Source organism: Helianthus annuus, chromosome 17 (genome assembly GCF_002127325.2).
Source record: "Helianthus annuus cultivar XRQ/B chromosome 17, HanXRQr2.0-SUNRISE, whole genome shotgun sequence".
In the NCBI taxonomy this organism is placed as follows: Eukaryota; Viridiplantae; Streptophyta; class Magnoliopsida; order Asterales; family Asteraceae; genus Helianthus; species Helianthus annuus.
The window spans coordinates 11,399,243-11,405,942 of NC_035449.2; the positions used below are offsets into that span (position 1 = coordinate 11,399,243).

The following is a 6,700-nucleotide window of genomic DNA, read 5'->3' on the forward strand; positions in this document are numbered from 1 at the left end:
TAGAGGCTTATGACTCAATTTGCAACACTCTTGGGAGTCAAGGGTTTTCAGCTGACGATATCAAATTGGTTTTGTTCCAATTTTCTTTGGAAGAGAAGGCTAAAAAATGGTTCTACACGTTACCTTCGGCATCTATATATACATGGGGGGAGATGCAACAAACCTTCTTGGATGAGTTTTACACCGCCCAAAAGACCAACGATGCAAGGAAGGGATTGAGAAGCTTCCAACAACAACATGGTGAGATGTTTCATGAGGCATTCGAGCGTTTCAATATGATGATTAAAAATTGCCCTCACCATGGGATTGAATTGTGGGAGTTGATGAATGCCTTTCATGAGGGGTTGAGTGCCGAAGATGCACGTGATTTGATGTCTATCACCGGTGGGACTTTTGGAACAAACTATGAGAATGAAGATTGGGAGTTCTTGGAGAGCATGGCAACTACATCAAAGAGGAAAGCTCAAGCCTCAAGAAGAGCCCGACCGACCACTAACCGACCGCAAGTGCACGCCATAGATGATGGTAATGTTCAAACCACTAACCAAATTTATGATGTTTGTGCTTTGTGTAATGAAATAGGTCATGCGGCTGAAAATTGCCAAGGGATGTTGGAAGGGCAATACGAGGAGGTCCATGCGGTTCAAGGTCAAGGTCAAGGAGGTGGTGGTAGGAATTACAATAACATGAACTCTAATACCTACCACCCCTGGTTGAGGAACCACCCGAATTTTCGGTATGGAAACCCTTCAAATCAAGCAAACCCGAATTTCCAAGGAAACCAAGGATTTCAAAGGCAATATCAAACGGGTCAAAGTTCTTCGGGTGGAAATGAGATGATGGAGATGTTGAAGGCGATGCAAATGGAGATGCAACGAATGAACCAACGTGATGAGGTTCGGATGCAAAAGGACGAGGTTCGTGACAAAAGCATCCAATCGTTGACCACTCAAATGGGTCAACTTGCGAGTGACGTGGCGATTCTAAAGAAATCAAAAGGCCAGCTACCGAGTGATACGGTGCCAAATCCCAAGAACATAAAAAGCATTAACATCAATGTGGTAAGCACCGTTCCTAGTACCGAATTTAATGAAAAATGTCTAACTTCTTCGTGTCAAGTGAATGCAGGTTTGGAAAAAGATGCCGAAGTCGAGAATGATAAAGAATATGGAGTGCCAATCGTGCCTATCCGTGTGGGAAAATTAAAAATCCCTCACGCATTGTTGGACTACGGGGCAAGCGTGAGTGTGCTACCAAGCGATCTATACGATATGTACGACTTTGGTCCACTCAAAGGTATAGACACCATGGTGAGCTTAGCGGATGGAAGTTGGAGGCGTCCACGGGGAATGGTTAGGAATGTTAAGATTCAGTTGGGAGAATTTGAATACCCAGTGGATTTCCTAGTTTTGGACTATGCTTCTACCAATATGGCATCACAACAAAGGGTAATTTTAGGTCGACCGTTTCTATACGCAGCAAATGCTCAAATTAATTGTAGAGATGAGATTATTACCATGACCGACAAGAACCGTAGGTTGTACTTTGATGTTCAAACTGGAGGGATTAGTTATGAGTCCATTGAGAGGAAGGGTGGTGAGTCTAGTGATTGTATGAAAAATGTGTTACAACGAATGAGAAAAAAGCACCCACCGGACCGTGAAGAAACATATATGGGTGCGAGCAAGAGTGTATTTGATTACCTACCGAGTCAAAATGAGATGGATGTATTTTGCCCAATGACAAGCTACAGTGGGGGAGGTGATAGGAACCGATTCTTTGAGCCACCATAAATGGTGGTGGCACAGTCTGGCTGAAGACTCGAAACTTAGCGCTGCTCGGGAGGCAACCCGGGGTTTTATATTGATCTTGTTCTTTTTATCTTTCTATGTTTCAGGGCCATGGCGACATTCAAGTGTGGGGAAGATGTACGGATATTTGGGTGAAGGTGGTGATAGGAAGTCGGATTATCTACAACATCTGTTGTGGCAATCTTCACCAGGTCAATGTACTCTTTCCTTAGTCTTGTTATGTTCTTTAGCTTTGAAATATTGTTAGTTTATTAGTTTGCTTTTGTTTATTAAAAAATATGAAAGAAAAAAAATATAAAATGAAAAATACCAAAAAGAAATTTGGGGTTTGAGATTTAAGCTTTTGTTGATGTTGAATGAATTTTTAGTGATCAAAGCCCTCAAAGCCATACATTGGGACAATGTATCCCAAGTGTGGGGATGGGGGGAATTTTTGAGAATTTAAAAAAAAAATTTGTGAAGCTAAGCGAAAATTGTCAAAATTTGAAAACTTGATATTGTTCCATTTGACACACCGACACCCATTCCTAGTCTTTTCTTGGTGAGGATTTGAGCCACACATGATTGTTATTGATATTTCATTGTTTGAGTGGCGGTGTGCATTGTGTGCTAATAGAACTTGTGTACGAATTCTTGTTAAATCCTAGAGTTAACATGCTTTTGAAAATGATAGGGGACTTTTAGGAAGCCTCGTCTAGATGTGAGAGAGTGCGGGATTGGTGGGTTGGACCTCATACTTTACATATATGAGCTTGGTATTGTGAGGGGTGGGGGTTTGGTCCTTAGAAAGCCATGTTGAGCCTTAAACCATTCGATTGTGACCCGAGCCTACTTCCTACAAAATTTTTACCCTTTTGAGATGACCCGGTTTAGGATATTTAGTATGTAGTATTGATGTTCTTGTATATATTGTTGAGTTTGATGTGTAAAAAAAAAAGAAAGAAAAGAAAAAAAAAAGAGAAAAATATGAAAAATACAAAAAGAAGTGATTGGTTGCAATAGTAGTGAAAATGTTGAAGAAGTTTTGTATATATTTGATGGTTGCTTTGTTTAGTGGTAGAAATAAAAACCGGGTCAAATCAATTAGCTCTCGCATATATATTTTCCCATTTTCCTACCTTTGCACCTAGCCCCGTTACAACCCGCAAGTCCCTTTGATTCTAAAGCATGTTAGATATTTGTTAGGAGGAAACTTGATTTGTATACAAGCTTATTGTCGCACACACACACACGCATTGAGTGGTTTAGCATTATGCTAATAATTCTTGTTACCGAGAGATTTTTGTGAGGAGTGTGTCTTGTGGTATGATTGAAAGTTAGTAAAAGGACGGCACATTTAGCTTGGTTTGCATGTTTGATCGCTTTGGTTTTGAAATAGTTTTTGAATGGGTTGCTTGGGACAAGCAACGGTTAAGTGTGGGGATGTGACGGGTGGTCCTTTGGACAACCCTTAAGCATGTTAAAATATGAAATAATCCTCCAATTAGCCGTGTAATTATCTTGAATTAGATAACTACGATGCTTATGTTTCAGGTACGAATTAGGAGCTAAAAGATGGATCGAAGGCAGCTTTTGGAGGCTTTGGTGGAAAACGGGGCAAGAGGAGAACAAAAGAATAACAAAGAAGTGAAGGCAGCCGAGTACCGTAAATTACGGTTCTACCGTAATTTACGGTAGACCATTTTCCACTTTATTCTGCACCGTAACACAGGCTCTCATCACCGTAACAAATTGATGTCCACCGTAAATTACGGTGGAGCCATAATTTACGGTGGAGCTGAAATCGCAAAAACGTAACTGCCATCTTTTATTCGGTTTTTGGTGTGTCTTTTCACATTATCTCATCATTGGACGGTTAGAGAACACCTTGGGGGCGATTTTGGCTATCTTGGCTTGGTTTTAGACAATTTCTATCATTCGGTTTGTGTATTCGATTCGTATGAACATTAATCGTTGTGTGAAGATGATGTACCAAGTCATGCGTGGCTAAACTTTTGGTGATCATCCTAGATGTAAGGTTTGCTGTTGAAACACTATGTTTGTGCTTGAATTTCTAGAATAATAACTTTGAATGTTTGTTTGAGTTATTATGGTGTTTGGATATTTGTTTGTAAATTGTTGATTATTGTTTGATTTTAACCTAAACCATACGTTCTTGGTGCCGCTGGCAATCGAGATATCATGGGAGGGATTAGGGTTGGATAATTGTCAATTGATCATCGAGTAACAACCTCGCATTTTATAATCCGAGTACTTAGTTCTCTTTCATCACAAACAGATAATCAAACACGAGCCATGTCTATGTGGTTCTTTCTAGTAAGCATAAACATTAGTGTGGATTAAAACCTGAAATCTAGGATGGTCGCTTGTTCCTAATCTGTTTACAAAAACACTCTTTGATTTGCAATTTAGTTATTAATTTAGTTTTCGAAAACAACAATCCAAACTCTTGAATTTTAATTTTCTGCAATTTAGTTTAATAATTAGTTTAAGTACAAAGCTATATAATCGACACATCTTCCACATACTCCCTGAGTTCGATACCCTACTACCACTAACTACAGTTGTTTGGGGATTAAATTTGCGTGACCCACGACATCACGTCAGAGGGGCGGGGGTTTGGACATTTAGTTGCCCATTTTGTGCCTAAAAGCCGATCATTTGTTACCCCTTAGCTAGTTTCCCAAAAATTTACCCGACTTAACCCGGTCTTATAGTGTTAGTAGTTGTTTTAGTAGTGTGTAGATATGTTATATTGTTATGTTGAATATTTGATTGAAAAAAAAAAGAAAAAAAAAGAGAAAAAAAAAAGAAAAAAAAGAGAAAAAAAAAGCAATGAAAAAAAAAGAAAAAAAAAGTGAAAAAGCAATGAAAAAGAAAAAAAAAGTGATGTTGAGTTGTCTTGTATATAGAAGTTATGTCATGTTTATTGTATGTTTCATCGTGTAATAAAAGACCGGGTTAAGTCCTTCGCTACTACATATATATTCCATTTCCTACCCGTACACCTAGCCACATTACAACCTTAAAGCCCTTTGATTTGCATTCATGTTTGGCACTTGTTAGGAGAAGGACCGATTTAGGTACAAGCCTATAGTTGTGAACCACCCGTTTGCCTTTTGTGTGTCTAGCTCATAGTTGCTAGTGCTTACTTGTTGCCGAGATGAGAGACATAGCGAGGGGTGCATTGGTTGGGTGTTAAAAAGGGGTTAGTAAAAGGATTGTTTTTTTTTTTTTGCTTGGTTTACATTGATCGCTTGTTTTGAAAATGATTTGTAATGGGTTGCTTGGGACAAGCAACGGTTAAGTGTGGGGATGTGACGGGTGGTCCATGGGACAACCCTTAAGTGTGTTAAAAGACGAGTGAATCCCTCATTTGATCATGTAATTGTCTTGAATTAGATAACTATGGTTGCTTGTGTTTCAGGTACATTTAGAGCTTAAAAGTATGGAAATAAAGCTTCGAATAGACACGGCTGGATTGTAGATTGAAAGACGGAGAAAAAATGAAAAAAATAAAATTTTGGAATTGAAGAATTAAGAAGATAACATCATAGAGGATGAAATTACGAGAACGCAGGCGAAAACGGTGAAGAAAACGGAGTTGAAACGAGAAAGTTATGAAGAAAACAAAAACTGATTGCTGAAGCCTACCGTAACTTACGGTGGTACCGTAATTTACGGTAGACTCTGACAAAAATTGATGCCGTAACTCAGTTTAACTCCACCGTAAACCATTTTAAGCCACCGTAACTTACGGTGGTACCGTAATTTACGGTGGAGGCCAGCGTGAAACTTGTAACTCCCTCATTTAAGGTTGTTTATGGTGCCTTTTCATCATCTAATCATTCCCATTCGTTTTGTAACTCCTAAGGGGAGAATTTGGGGGTGTTCTAAGGTGTTCTTGAGTGATCTAAACATGAAGACTTTGTTTTTGATTCCAATGGACAAAGGTTCGATTGTGATGATGGTTCATAACACTATGAGCGGCTAGGTTTGCTTGGTGATCGTCTCGGATGTAAGGTTTTATTTGTGACAATTATGTTTGTTCTTTAATTTCTGGAATATTAGACTGTGCATGTGTTGTTAGTTTATTATGGTGTTTGATTGGTTGTTTGTAAATTGTTGATGTATGTTTGATCATAGTTCTAAACCATACGTTCTTGGTGTCGTTGGCAATCGAGATATCATGGGAGGGATTAGGGTTGGATATGTGTTGATTGGTCATCGGGTAACAACCTCGCGTTCTAGGAATCCGAGTACTTAGTTCCCTTTCATCACAAACAATTGATCTTACATGAGCCATGTCTATGTGGTTCTTTCCAGTTGAACATGAACGTTAGTTGTTCCTTAAAACCTGAAACTCGGGATGATCACTATCCTCTTATCTTGTTACAAAACTTAACCTTGATTTGTAATCTAATTTAGTTTAATTTAGTTAATTAAAACCAATCAACCCAAACATTGAAATTTATTTTTCTTTCAATTTAGTTTACTCGGGATGATCACTCATCCCTTGGCACACCACCTCTCTCACACTTCATCCACCACCCACCACCACCATAACACCATCATCCACCACCATCATCCATTGTTCATCATAGAGTGTGTGAGTCGTCTCGGGATCCAAGATTGATCGTAAGAGTTCTTGACAATCAAGGCCATGTTTGCCTAAGTCTCTTACATCACTTGGTGAAGACAAGTGTTTAGTATAATACTTTTTATTTTTAATCTTTTGCACTTTTTATTTGGTTTTGTATTAATGACTTTAATAACTAGTTGCTTATGTTGAAGGTGATCTTTCCTTATCGTTTGTCCGTGGTGTCTTGGCATTATTTTACTGTCTATATAAAATAAAAGATTTTCACCATTCATATCTCCACGGTCTA

The 6,700-nt window shown here is 38.7% G+C and overlaps 1 non-coding gene across 1 annotated transcript; it reads right to left on the minus strand.

Moving 5' to 3' along the window:
* Positions 1 to 201: 201 nt before the first annotated feature.
* On the minus strand, positions 202 to 307 carry LOC118489450. The gene has a single exon (XR_004887471.1). It is a non-coding gene; the product is annotated as a small nucleolar RNA R71 (small nucleolar RNA).
* Positions 308 to 6,700: the final 6,393 nt, after the last annotated feature.